The sequence below is a fragment of the Herpailurus yagouaroundi genome, unplaced genomic scaffold (assembly GCF_014898765.1).
Source record: "Herpailurus yagouaroundi ecotype Mexico unplaced genomic scaffold, PumYag 142, whole genome shotgun sequence".
Taxonomy (NCBI): Eukaryota; Metazoa; Chordata; class Mammalia; order Carnivora; family Felidae; genus Herpailurus; species Herpailurus yagouaroundi.
In genome coordinates this window covers 54,216,454-54,231,644 of record NW_024412397.1, presented here as the reverse complement: position 1 = coordinate 54,231,644, position 15,191 = coordinate 54,216,454, and the positions used below count along the sequence as shown (strand labels likewise).

At 39.4% G+C, this 15,191-nt stretch overlaps 1 long non-coding RNA gene across 1 annotated transcript in view; it reads left to right on the top strand.

The window, feature by feature from the left end:
* Positions 1-10,689, top strand: part of LOC121033146 (uncharacterized) — a 90,621-nt gene extending 79,932 nt beyond the window's left edge. The window contains exon 3 of the long non-coding RNA XR_005791724.1: positions 9,302-10,689. This is a non-coding gene — a long non-coding RNA (uncharacterized LOC121033146). The remainder of the gene's footprint in view (positions 1-9,301) is intronic.
* Positions 10,690-15,191: the final 4,502 nt, after the last annotated feature.

Genomic DNA, 15,191 nt, shown 5'->3' with positions numbered 1-15,191 from the left:
AACAGATATCATGAAGTAAAATAAAGGGTGTGTTGGAAATACAAAATGTACATGACAATTAATATTAAATATATGGCATATGAATAAGTATAAAAGTATTAAATACATATGAGGAAAAAAGGAATCAGATTTGGTTAAAAGCAATTAAATGCTAAAGAGTTAGAAACAAAGTTGTTCAGAGGCACCTGGATAGCTCAGATGGTTAAGCATCTGGCTTCAGCTCAGGTCCTGGTCTCATGAGTTGCAGCCCCCGCATCAGGTTCTGCACTGAAGGCACAGAACCTGCTTTGGATCCTCTGTCCCCCTCTCTATCTGCCCCTTCCCCACATACACTCTCTATCTCTCGAAAATAAATAAACTTTAAAAAGAGAAACAAAGTTGTTCAGAAATATTGAAAGGGAAAGATAGATCAATGCATCCCAGGGAAATGAAAACCAGAAAAAGAGAGCTGGCATCATAATCAGTCAAGGATGAATTCAACGAAAGAAATTTGAAAAAAGATAAAGAGGGGAATTTTATGATGGTAAAGAATAAAGATATAACTGTCATAAATCTTTATGGATCAGGGCATCTGGGTGGCTCAGTCAGTTAAACGTCTGACTTCAACTCAGGTCATGATCTTGAGGTTCATGAGTTGGAGCCCCACTCAGGCCCTGTGCCAACGGCTCGGAGCCTGGAGCCTGCTTCAGATTCTGTCTCCTTCTCTCTCTGTCCCTCCCCCGCTCATGCTCTGTCTCTCTCTGTCTCTCAAAAATAAATAAATGCTAAAAAAATTAAATGTCAATTAATTAATTAATCTTTATGGATCAAATTTTATATTATTGACATACATGAAAGAATGCAAATGCAAAGAGGATGAAGATAAAGACAGTATTACTAGGAGACATTAACTCTTGGAAACTCATTTCCAATTCATCTTTGTAAAATAAATATATAAGAATAGCCAGTGGGGACACCCGGGTGGCTCAGTTGGTTGGGTGTCCGGATGACTCTTGATTTCGACTCAGGTCATGATCTCACGGTAGGTGGGTTCCAGCCCCAGGGTCAGGATCTGCACTGACAGTGTGGAGCCTGCTTGGGATTCTCTCTCTCTCCCTCTCTCTCTCTCTGCTACTTCCTGGCTCGCACTCCTTCTCCCTCTCAAAATAAATAAATCTCTTGCTCTCAAAATAAATAAATAAATAAACAAACAAACAAACAAATAAATAAATAAATAAATAAATAAAAGGAAACAACAAGGAAAAAATATGCAAAAAACCCAAAAAGCTAATAAAGAAGAAAATTGAGGGAGACTAGTCCTACCAGATATGAGCATCTATTATAAAACTTCAATAACTGGACCAGTGGAGTTGATTAAAGAGTCCAGAAATAGAACCAAAGATACAGAAGTATTTTTAGATGACAAAAATCCATGGAACAAGAGTAATTATTCAATAAATTGTGTCAGTTTAATTGGTTAACCATTTAGGGGGAAAAGTAAGTTTCAGTTCCTGCCTTATTCCAAAAATAATTCAAGACAGAATTTAATGTAAAATATAAAGCAAATAAAATGTGGGAACATTTTAAATACATGATTTTGAAGAGGAGCTTCTTTCTAAGCAGATTATGCTACCGCAAGCCAAAAACCTAAAAGACATGCATTTAATTTGATAAAAATGTAAGAAATTTCAGTTTAGCTAAAAATCACATAAATACGGTTTTTAAAAAACAAGAAACAAAATTGGGGAAATATTTGCCATACACATTCCTGAGAAGGGCTAATTTCATCAATAGACTTAAAAATTCTTACTAAAGAAGAGTTTGGTAAAATCGAATTTGTGGAATGTGTGAGTAAACACACTACCAACTCCTAAAACCTTTTTGTTTTGTTTTGGGTTTGTTGTTGTTGTACTGAGAGAGAGACAGAGAGACAGAGAGAGAGAGAAGTGGGGCTCACCCAATTCAGGGCTCAAGATCACCTGATTTGGGACTTGAACTAAGGAACGGTGAGATCATGATCTGAGCCAAAGTCAGATGCTTAACAACTGAGCCACCCAGGTGCCCTGTTTTGGTTTTGAATAGCTTTATTGAGATATAGTATGTATGTATGTATGATATAGTATGTATGACATATAATAAAGCAAACAGATGTAAACATTTTGATCAGTTTTGATAGAGTATAAACCATGGCCACGTGAAAATAATATATCTATCACCTCCAAAGTTTTCTTGTGTCCCTGTAATTTCTCTCTCCCTTGTTCTCTTCCCCATCCTCAGTCCCCAGGCAACCAGCAGTTTTTTCATCCCTATCAATTAGTTTGCAGTTTTATAATTTTATATAAATGGGACTATACAGTATATACTCTTTGGTTGCCTGGCATCTTTAACTCAGCGTAAATATTTTGAGATTTATCTATGTTGTTGCATGTATCAATAGTTCATTTTTTTTTAAGTCGCTGATTAGTATTCCATTGTATAGTACTGTATATTTGTAGATGATGTCTTTTATTGGTGATTAGTATTCCACTTATAGATATGATTTGTTTAGCCATTCACCTGTTGATAGTCATTTGGGTCATTTCCAGTTTGAGGCTATTAAACCTGGAGCTGCTTGCTGTGAGCATTAGTGTGTAAGTCTGGTAAGGACATATGCCTTTATTTCTCTTAGGTAAATACTTGCGGGTGGTATATCCCAATATGTAAGGTTATCCAAGATTTATTACTCATTAAACATTAAATATAGCATGTATACTTTGATCTCATTCATGTACATTTAAAAAATACATATGCTTTTGTAGGTACTTCAACACCAACTTCACAGTTTGGCTGAATTCCAAATGGCTGGCTGTTAAAATCAATATACAGTTAAAACTAAGACTGAAACAGATTATACCATCACAGAATGAACGTCTGGGTTACTACAAGAATAAGTCTGAATTTTTATTTAAAAATTCAAATATTATGGGGCACCTGGCTGGCTCCTTGGGAAGAACATGCGACTCTTGATCTCTGGGTTGTGAGTTTGAGCCCCATGTTAAGTGTAGAGACTACTAAAAATTTTCAATAAACTTAAAAAATAAATAAACAGATGAAAAGTCAAATATTAGTTAAATATTTAGCAGACACATCTTTAAAGATCGCCATCATGGTTCAGGAACAGTGCTTTCCCCAGTGGGGTCAGTGGGTCAGCAGCTCCTGTGGTCATGGTACTGCACATTTGTAACAGGTAAATTAGGTGTTCTTTTTCAACCAGCTCCTTTAATAACATCTTGATGTGTGTGTGTGTGTGTGTGTGTGTGTGTGTGTGTGTGTGTGTAGCATAATACAATTTAGGAAGTAGTTTTTCAGTAGCATGTTTTCTAGAAGGAAATTTGTATCTAAGATTTATAGAGTGGGCAACTCTCCAGAATCTTTTTACTTCAATTATTGAAAATCAGATGAGATCAGTCACGTTCAGGGTGGTATGGCCAGAGACAAAAATGATTAGCAGTCGATAGGGGTCAATTCAACAAGATTCTGTTTAAAGTTTTGAGTTTGATAGACTCAAAGCTATAAAGAATTGTCTCTTATAAAGAATTGTACTCTCATCAAACCTTTTTTTTTAAATTGTGGTAAAATACACACAACATAAAATTTACTACGTTATAACCATGTGTAAGTGTATAGTTCAGTGATGGTGAGTATATTCACATTGTTGTGCGACCGCCACCACCATCCATCTCCAGAATTTTTATCATCTTGCAAAACTGAACTTCTCTACCCATTAAACAATAACTTCCCATTCTTCTTTGCCCACAGTCCCTGGTGACCACCATTCATTCCACTTTCCATGTCTATGAATTGAACTACTCTAGATACTTCAGAAAAGTAGAATCATACAGTATTTGCCCTTTTGTGACTGGCTTATTTCACTTAGCATCATGTCCTCAAGGTTCATCCATGGTGCCCGCCCTTTTGAAGTTTCAAGAGTGAGAACAAAATGTGTTTGGGGTACCTCCTTTTTCTCTATATCTCTACATAATCTTTATTATGTCTAAATATGTCAGGTTATTATTACATGTGATATTGGAGTTTTCCTTCTTTGGAAAATCTGAAGTGATAACAAACCTGCCATTCTGCGTTTAATTCATCTTTACAAGATGTGAAGAATTCTCGAATAGATTTTTTTCTTGTAATAATCATGGCCTAATTGGAATTAAATAATAAATAATTAATCAAAATTCTTTCTCCTGTTTTTTTTTTTTTTACATTTGTTTATTTTTGAGAAACAGAGACAAAGTGTGAGCAGGGGAGGGGCAGAGAGAGAAGGAGACACAGAATCTGAAGCAGGCTCCAGGCTCTGAGCAAGCAGTCAGCACAGAGTCTGATGCGGGGCTCAAACCCACGAGTTGTGAGATCATGACCTGAGCCGGAGTCGGACGCTCAACCGACTGAGCCACCGAGGTGCCCCTTAATCAAAATTCTTAAGAGCTATCTTATTCACTCACTTCACCAAACAAGTTTGCAGATACTAGAATTTTGATACTCTTTAATCTTGATTATTGTCCTTAAAATTTATACTTATTTTTTATAAACATTTGTGGACTCAAAAAGGACTTACTTTCTATCCTTTCCTAAAGTTCTCAAACTCTGCCTTAATTATTTGCACTGACTGTTAATCTATTGCCTTATTTATTTAATTAGTTGAAAAATCTTGGGGTACCTGGGTGGCTTAGTCAGTTAAGTGTCTGACTTCGGCTCGGGTCATGATCTCCCGCTTCATGAGTTCGAGCCCACATCAGGCTGTCTTCTGTCAGCAAAGAGCCCACTTCAGATCCTCTGTCCTCCTCACTCTGCCCCTTCTCTGCTTGCTCTCTGTCTCTCTTTCAAAAATAATAAACATTTGAAAAAAAGAAAAGAAAAACAGAAAATTCCTAATGATGACTTTTGTTCACAAACTTAACTTTTACAACATTAATTATTACACTATTATTATTATTATTATTATTATTATTATTACAATGGTAAATACACACTTTAACGGAAAGAATTTCAACATAAAACACTTGGGGAGATATTTCCATCCAAATTATACCTAGAATGCCTCCTATGTTTAAAAGTGATTGTTCAGATATTAGCAACCAATGACTTGCCTTGTTTGGATCATGGGTGTTTTATGCTGATTAGCCATGATAATAGCCTAATCTGAAATGGCAAACCTTTTCCATAAAAGGCTGGAAATGAAATACTTTTGGCTTTGTAGGCAAGCTTCTGTTGCAACTACTCAACCCTGCCACCTATCGTGAAAGCAGCCAAAGACAATTATATAAAGGTATAGGTGTGGTGGATCTCAATAAAACTTTATTTACACAGGGCGCCTGGGTTGGCTCAGTCCGTTAAGCTAAGTTTGGCTCAGGTCATGATCTCACAGTCTGTGGTTTGAGCCCTGCGTCTGGTTCTGTGCTGACAGCTCAGAGCCTGGAGCCTGCTTAGGATTCTGTGCCACCCTCTCTCTCTGATCCTCCCCTGCTCATGCTCTGTCTCTCAAAAATATATAAAATAAATATTTTAAAAAAATATTTTGAAAAAATAAAAATAAACCTTATTTACAAAACAAAAGAAAAGCCAGATTTGGCTTGAGGCTGATAAATTGCAGACAACTACTCCCTTCCCCCCCCCCCTTCCCCAACCTCACCCTCCCCAATTTGATAATTGGTCGTGCACAAGTCTGAGAATGCCAGGGATCTCTATGAGTTGGCATTTGACTCTTCAGTCTTCCACAGGCCAAAGTTGAAACCAAATCGCAGAATTTGGCAGAACTCTTAGGCCAAACTGATGTACAGAGCTTCTAGAATACATGCCAGTATAAGCATTACGAAACCTTTGGATAGATAAATAATTGTCAGTCTTGGGTTCCTCTGGGGAGTGGAGAGGAGGCTGGGGTAGGAAACTTTTCTTTTTCCATCCTTGTTTACTCTATGCATTGTTATCATGTGCATTTTATTACTTTAAAACAAAGTCAAGGAACATTTCCTCACTGAATGACTTGGGATACATAGAATCAGACAGTTTGATGTTTTCTATCAAATACTTGCTGTTGTGGCATTTTCTTTTTAACTAGAAGATTAGAAATTCCCTTGTGATGATAATATGTGGCAACTCTTACTTAGGTTAATATGACTTAGTCTGTTTTTTGTCACACTACAGAATCAATCTGGGGGTGGGGGTAGGGGGTGAAGGGAGACAAAAGTTACAGACGTCCAGTTATCAAATAAATTATGGGCATGTAATGTATAGCATGTGACTATGGTTAATGATACTGTGTTGCATATTGAAAGTTAAGAAAGTAGATCTTAAAGGTCTTCATTACAATTTAAAAAAAAGTGTAACTTTGTAATGTGACAGATGTTAATCAGACTTAGTGATCATTTCATGAGATATACAATATACAAATATCCAACCATTATGTTGTACACCTGAAATTAATATAATGTTATATGTCAATTGTACCTCAATTAAAAAGTAAAATATAATTTAAAAAAAGAACTCACAAAGTAAAAACATATCAACCTGGAATGCTAGCTAGTTCATGTGTTCAAGATGCTATAAGAAGCATAAACAAGGAACATGTAGGACTAGATAAAGATCACAAGGCATGAAAAAGTTAATTTGGTTCATTGATTATGTTTTTAGTCTTATCACAGTGATCATATTCTTTTGTTTTTAAGTTTATTTATTTGTTTTGAGAGAGAGAAAAAGTGCATGCAGGGGAGGGGCACAGATTGAGGGAGAGACAGAGTCCCAAGCAGTCTCCACGTACTGTCAGCTCAGAGTCTAACATGGGGCTTGATCTCAGGAGCCAATCGTGAGATCATGACCTGAGCTGAAATCAAGAGTCAGATGCTTAACTGACTGAGCCACCCAGGTACCCCACAGTGATCATATTCTTGACAACAAATTTTTACCAAAAAAAGATTTTATAATTCTCGATAATACTGTGCTATAAATAAGAGTATTTATCAATAAACCTTGGAGAAATATTAGTGACTAAAGTGTCTTCAATACTTACAATGAGCCAGACATTATCTTAAGTGCTTACCATGAATTACCATAATCAGCGTTCACAGCATCCCTCTAAAGTGGGTGCTAATGTTAGCCTCATTTCACAGATAATACAAAATTAGGCTTAAAGAGGTTAGCAATTTTGTCCAAAACAAAATAGGTCCAACTATTAAGCTAACAAGTTCTCAGATTTGAACTTATGCAGCCTGATTTGAGTCCTTCTGACTCTTAGCATTTGACCCAGTGAGGAGAGGATGGAGTGGAAAATTCAGGAAGCCTTTCAAATGGGCTGTGGAATGCACTCGAGGACTTCCCAGTGTAGAAGGGGTGAGAAGATGGGAAGAGTTGCAAGGGGCACCAGGGTCACCTCCCTAAATGCCACTGGCTTAGAACATGGACTGAAGTTGGCATTCCGTTTGTGACCACATGTCATTTGGGAGCAAAGGGAACACACTACTGTTCAAGTTTCATAAAACTCAGGTTTCAGAATTTTTCGGTGTTACTGGACGTGCTAACTGAAGAGTAATTGTAATGAAAAAAAAATCATCTTTAATTCAATTCCTCCTGTAACCTAAATGTTTTAAGGTGAAAACACCACACGGCTTTTCAAAATGCTTAAGAATGCCAGTAAACACACACTGAAAAGCAGGCTGAACTTGGGTGAGGGCCAGATGTGACAAAAGAGAAGAAATAACAGGCAGGCTCGGAGGGAAGTGATGAGTGCCGAAGCCAAGGAGAGAGGAGCCAGAATATTATCTGCAGAGCATGAAGCAATGTGTGCCGCTTGCAGTGCAGCTGTAAAGAGGAAATAACGTAAACATTTCAACAAGGAGTTTCCCTCAAATCCTTGAAAGCCTGTGTGTGTCCTCTGAATGACCGAAGCCCATATAAAGATAATGTTCACAACCGAGAAGGTACTCTGCTACAAACCAGGACTGTGTGAGATAAGCGGGCCAAGGAGACAGGAAGGTCAAGGGCATATGGATCGTGATGGCCCAGCAAGCTCTTGCCAACCTGTTTGAGTGTTACTCTCTTTTTACCTTTTCCTCTTTTTGGTGAAGTCTGGCTTCATAACTAAAAACAGAATACTGGAACTTGTAAATAATTTACAAATGTTACTTCCTTTTTTCTTGTCTAAGCTCCAATTCCTTCAGAGCCTGGCAACTCTATGGTCATCTCATTCATCTGGAAATCCAACGTAATTGGTCTGTGAACAGTGCCATGTATAGAAGTGTTAACACCACACTCCTCCCCAGAGGTTAAATTTGTTGGAGTGCTTAACCACCGTGTTTTAAGGTCTCAGCCATTAAATGAAATAACACATATTCAGATTACCAAGTGCCCACCAAGAATGAAAGTACACGGCAAGCCCACAGCGACTAGGGTCTGCAGTGAACGGAAGACACTGGATGTAGTTCAGAGGTTCCTACACTCACTCTCCCTCACAATTTCCCGAGGTTTCCTATCAAGCATATCCCAGGGCTCTTCTTCCAGAGATTCTGGTTTGAGGGGTCAGAACAAGAGACTATTTTTAACAAGCCCCTCCCCCCCCCCCACCATGTGCTTTTGAGATTTGGGATTGGCTTTTGAGAATTACTGTTGGCAACTAATCTTTACCATCTCTGCCCCACTCCTATTACCCAGTCTTTACCCTGCCTCATTCTCCTGCCCCAGGGCCCTTCTGTCACCCTCCAGCTTCAGATTTATTCAAATGCCTTAGTTTGACACTTAAAGCCCTTCTCCTTCCCTTTTACACTTCTGTCCTATCAGATTTTATGTTTCCAACATGCTGGCAGTTTGTAGTTCTTGATGAGCCATGGTTGCTTTTCATTTTACATACTATGAACTCTTTCTTAAGTGCCCCACACTCTTCTCAACACCCACTCACCTGCCACCAACCAGCGACAGCACGCACACCCATCCCCACTCTCCCACACTGCCCACTGGAGGACCCCCACATGCCTTTCCAGTCTAGACTTCGTCACCTCTTTGATCACCGTACCCGTAGTTTAGTTTGGATGCCCCTGGTAGATGCCCCTATGTTACCCTAGCGCAGGTTCTGTTAACACTTATCAGACGATCCCACTCATACACAGTTGTTAAAAATGTATTTTCCCTACTAGATTGTTAACTGTTTGTGGTCTTGCATCTCTAGAGCCTAACACAGCTTTTGGGCTACAGTAGTTTCTCATACATGTTTATTAAATGAATAACTAAGTAAGTAACCTGATAAGGTAAACTATATGAGACATACACCATCTGCATTCTGTTCTTTCACCAGTCTCTTTTTTCTGGGCCATCTACAAAGAGGGAGAAGGGATCACGCTGGAGAATCTGGAAGGAATTGGAGAAAGCCCTGGATTCAAGTTCCAGAAAATTAGGTGAGTGTCCATCTAGTGGTGGCAACAAGGAGGGAAGCAAGATGGCCTAACCAAAGGGTTATATCCGTCTTATATGCAGCTGCCTGGCTGCCTGAGGAGGGGGAGAAAAGAAGGTCTCCACAACCTGCTTCTTCGGTATCTCCTTCTAATTCATTCCTTTTCTCAATCCTTGCTACGCTAGCCTTAGTTCAGGTCCTTCCAAGAATATGGGCCTTTCAGTAACAGGAGCAGAAATGTATCATCCAGGCTCAACCAATACTCATACCAAAGTCCTCACCATCCTTTCCATAGCACTATTACCAGGAGCCCCCCAAGCCCGTGGTATTCAAGAGCCATTTGCTTACATGGTAACATACCTTTGGCACTCATCCACCATTGTAGTCAAACTATAGTGCATAAACATGCCCCATTAATCCCTCTTCCATCTGACTTAATGAGCAGGATTTTATTCCTGTTATGCAAAAGGAGAAATTGCGTTAGGGGACTACTATTAGATATACCCAGTCTTGTAGAATGTATTCTCTGGTTTTGATGATTATCAAGTGTTGTAATTTTTAATGGGAAATGCAGGCATAAGTTCCAAATTTTTAAAAAGAGAGTATTTATGGTAAAATTAAGTCTTCTTCTCATTCCTGGCCCATGGCTACTCATTTACCCCCTCAAGAGCAACCAACTTCTTATATGTGTCTTTCCAGAGACATTTGATGCATTTATGTTTGCATGAATGCACGTGGGTGTGCCCACAGATGTAGAAAAAACATTATGAATACGAATATGATTTCTCAATGTGGTATGAACTCTATCTGGACTCTCCTTTCAACTGAGGCCACTGATTTCCATATGTGCCTGCCATTCCTGGCCTCTATGACACAATGTAGCATAAAGGCTGGGGAAACGCATTTGACCGCTGGCCACCACTTCCCCACAGGCTGTAGTCTGTTGGTCAGCCTCACTTCCGCTAGTCAGGAGGTTACCCATTTTGCTGCCTACTTCCAATTTAGCCCAGATGCAAAGAAAGCAGGGCAACCTCTGTGTATTTTCTGAATCAAACACATCTTTTCAAATAAAAGAACAGCATGCCATGGAAGAATTTCAATATTGAGGTCTGTTTTGAAATATTCAAGCAAAGTAGCAAAATGGTGAAGGTGACAGGCATCTGGAACACAGGTGGAAAAAGGGGGAAAAATCACAACAAAAATCATATGCATATAAAGATGGATATGTAGTGAAAAGCAAAAATACTAACCTCTTCCATCCCCACAATTGTGGTGGGAGTACAAATACTCGCGTTTCATCTCTTTATTTTATTATTATTATTATTATTTTTAATGTTTATTTTTTTGAGACAGAGAGAGACAGAGCATGAACGGGGGAGGGTCAGAGAGAGAGGGGGACACAGAATCTGAAACAGGCTCCAGGCTCTGAGCAGTCAGCACAGAACCTGACGCGGGGCTTGAACTCACGGACGCAAGATCATGACCCGAGCCGAAGTCAGACGCTTAACCGACTGAGCCACCCAGGCACCCCAACGTTTCATCTCTTTAAAATGATTTTGTCTGTTTCCTCTTTGTAATAATTTGATCACACCCATTTACCCTCGATTTCACTTTATTCACTCCATTCTTGGTCAATCTTGCCAACTTGTAGGGCTAGCCTGGATTTGCACATCTTTCCAAGACGACCATCTTGGATGGGTGAAGGGTTTTCCTTCCTCCCCTTTCTGGGGAGTACATGGTGGATTTGCTTCAGATCAGCTGCTCAACTACTATTCATGGATCTCCCATTCTGCATGGAAAGACAATTAGATGAAGAGTGGTCCCTGCTCTCCTTGGGTTGATGTTGTGGAAGAGGTTGGAGCTATAGACTCTTTCTGTCTTTTAATAGGGAAAGAAATAGGCAGACTCATAAACAAAGTGGGGGGGGGGGAATGTTACATGAATGTGACATAGTTCAAGAAGTGTGCTACAAAAAAAATCCCTGGTTCTCTTAAACACCTGAAATGAGGGTAAGGAGAGAGACTGAGACATAAATCTTTTTTCTGGGGAAGTTTCTCAGAATCACTGATGAAAAATTCGCCATTATGATTGTTTTCTGAGATTGCTGTCTTTATTCCCATGAATGTAGGCATTGTTCCCTCTTGGCTTCTCTGTTTACAGATTCTTGTCTCTTTGTATGTACTTTTCAAGGTTTGGGCCCCAAAGGTGTAAAAACTCTGTGTGGGGAAAAGTGAGAGGGAGGGTGTTGAGCTCAAGGGCAATTTGAAAACAAAGGGGTAAAGTGGCCAGTTTTACTGCCTGATAAACTGGGTGAGGGGGAGGAGGTCCTGGAAGCTTCAGAGAGCCTGGAGTAGGAGGCTCCTTCTGCCACAAACGGCTATGATGGCCTCCAGGGAGATTTGAGAGATTAGAGGCCTTAATCTTCTGACCTGAGAAGTGGGGACTCTTCTCTCTCTCTCTCTCTCTCTCTCTCTCTCTCTCTCTCTCAATGACTTTCAGCAAGTGGACCCACCTCTCAACTGCTTATAACCTGGTAGGAACCTAACTAGAGAATATGCTGAATTTATTTATCTATCTCCAAAATAAGCAGGAAATCTTGAATATTTTATTCTTAATTGTTTTAAGTCTTACTTATTTATTTTGAGAGAGGGAGAGAGAGAAAGAGAGAGGGCATGAGCAGGGGAGGGACAGAAAGAGGGAGAGAGAGAGGAAGCGGGGTGGAGCCTGGGGCTCAGTCTCTCGACCCGAGATCATGACCTGAGCTGAAATTAAGAGTAGGTTGCTTAACCGAGTTAGCCACCCAGGCACCCCTTGAATATTTTCAATGTAACTTTTAATATCGAGGTTTTTCAGGGTGCCTGGGTGGCTCAGTCGGTTAAGCCTCTGGAGGACTTCGGCTCAGGTCATGATTTCACGGCTTGTGAGTTTGAGCCCCTTGTCGGGCTCTGTGCTGACAGCTCAGAGCCTGGAGCCTCTTCAGATTCTGTGTCTCCCTCTCTCTCTGCTCCTCCCTTACTCACACTCTGTCTCTGTCTCTGTCTCTCTCTCTCTCAAAAATAAAATAAACATTAAAAATAAATAAATAATAAAATTGAGGTTTTTCTCTTTTACGTGTTTACTTGAGTTCTTAGCTACCGTTGTTTGCAGGTCTGAAGGAAACAATGGTAGTGCTGGGAAAACAAACATCACTGTCAGAGCAAGCATTTTGTAAAAACCACCTTTTTCCTCTTTGGTGAGCTGTTAGGCCATCAGCTGTAGCCTCAGCACGGCCACAGAGCACAGCTGTGTTTGGGGTTCTCTAAAGGGAGAGAACCAACCTTTCTTACCTGCATCCAGAGTACTAGGCGGTCTGACACTTCTAGGAGGGCCCGAGGAGGGCCAGAATATTTATGTCGCCCACAGCACTGGGACATAATATCTGAGTGGGTAAATAAGAACTGAATAAATAGATCACACCTAAGAAGATAACTTGAGGGGCACCTGGGTGGCTCCATCGGTTAAGCGTGTGCCTTCAATTCAGGTCAAGCCCCACATTGGGCCCTGTGCTGCCAGCTCAGAGCTTGGAGCCTGCTTCAGATTCTGTCTCCCTCTCTCTCTGCCCCTACCCCCCCCCCTCAAAAATAAACATTAACAAATTTTTTTAAAAAGAAGATAACTTGAGAAAAGCACAATGAGCACAACCTCCTAAAATGAGCCATTGTCAATCTACACTCAGATTATTACAAAACGTGAATAAAGTATTCACATTCAGTTTTGCTGTGCTAGTTAGCGTCGTCCGTGAGGAAATATGCTTCATCATCATGTTCGTTCAGAACGGGTGTCTGAAAGGCCGTGTTGTACGCTGGGAGCAATGTCAACTGTAGCATAAGCGGGACCAGTAAAAGATTCGGTTGGCTTCCCGCAAGACTTGTGGAAACAACTTTTTCTATCTAAACACACCCACTCAAACACACCCCACAACATACTCCTGGTATCCTGCCAGAATACTTCAGATCTCTCAACCTCATTTCTGGGTCTGACAGTATTTCCAAGAGGTAAGTAGAGGCAGGGAGCAGCTGCACTGAGAAGCTGTCTCATGGTCATTTGTGCAGGGGCTGATCTTTATATGCTTAGGTTGTGTGACTTAATGGAGCATCTTATAGGGAATTAATAGAAATAGCTGGCAACATTCTTGACATACTAATAGTATTCATATACAGAGCATGATTTTACAAAGTATTTTCATACCCATCCACTGGCTCTGTGCCTCAGCCTTCTCAGCTCTAAAATAGAAGTGATAATAATAATACTGACTCGCACAAGATGACACCGCCAGTAAATGGAGGAGTCAGGTTTTCTGAGAGCAAAGGCCATAATCTTACTTTCGACAAAAGTCCTTTTTCTCCAGTGTGAAAATAACCAGAGCATTGCTGAGATCTTGGCATTTTTCTGTACACTCAATACATGTTTGTAAGTGGATGAATGATTGATGGAAAGAATGAATGAATGATACAGCTTTGTAAAAAGGAGTCCGAGAGATTGCTCCCTGGATTTTGGGGTTCACAAAATAATATGAATTTCACTGCAATAGACTTTGTTATTCTATCTCTTTAAGAAACAATTTTGACAATGTTACAGCATTATTGGGACGAATACTCTACATATTTATACTCCTGCTTTATCACTTTCAAGTTCATTAAGGAATAAGTTACTACCCTACCTAAGAATAATAGTGCCATCTAGCGACACTTAAGGTTATTGTCTCTAAAATTGCATATGACAAGAGTGTGATGTGTGCCATCTGTGATCCTCAGCACTTTTCTGTCCAAGAAAACTTTTCTCAAAATTTCAGTATGTGATAGACTTTTACATCCTCATTCATATTTCCCAGATGACATGTTTACACACCCTATTCCTGTCAGATTTTCAAACACTGTTTATCTTTTAAGACCTATCAGTTTTGAGAGGCAACACCAACCAACACAATTACTTTTCAGGATGAACAATATAAATATGTACAGTGATTGTAAGACATCTTGTTTTCAAAAGCATTGAAGTGTAAAAAAAAGTCCATTTACAATCAAGGAAGTTCATCATTTAAGTATTTATTCATATATGTATTGCCGAACTTTAAAATTTATTTTATACAATTATTTTATAAGGAAAGATAATCCACTAAATGTATAAATATAATTTAACTTTTAAAATATTAATGGCTTTCATATATATGATAGTATAGTCACATAAATTTACAAATTAGAAAAAAACTTTGGTCAGGCTACTGGCATTATTTAATTAGGAAACGGTAGGTTTCATGAGAAGCACTCCATCTCACTCAAAAAGCTTAGAAGCTAGTCTTGGCTCAGACACTGTCCAGTTATATCAAGTTGAGCAAGTCAGGGAACTTCTGTAACTCAGTATTCTCACCTGTAAAACTGGTTAACTTCTCTGCTCCTCAGTGCTTCATTTTTAGAACAGGAGTAATACAAATACAGTCCCTATCTCAAAGGGCAGTAGGGTAACATGCTTAGTACATAGTAAACATTCAGCACAGTTTCAACTGCATGATTGTACACAAACATCGACACATCCCCAGTGTGATAGCCAGAAGATCAACTGTCAACTTAAGAGACCATCACTATGTGATTCTCAAAAAAGAGAACGATACTGTAGAGAGTTTTCATTTATTTATTGACCAGAAAAGAACAAGGTCCTAACCTAGGTGCCTTCTATTACCGGATTCCACAACTCTCTTTATAGATACTATAGGAAACAGAATGGGATAGGCAGGTCAACATAAGATATTAAGAACAAC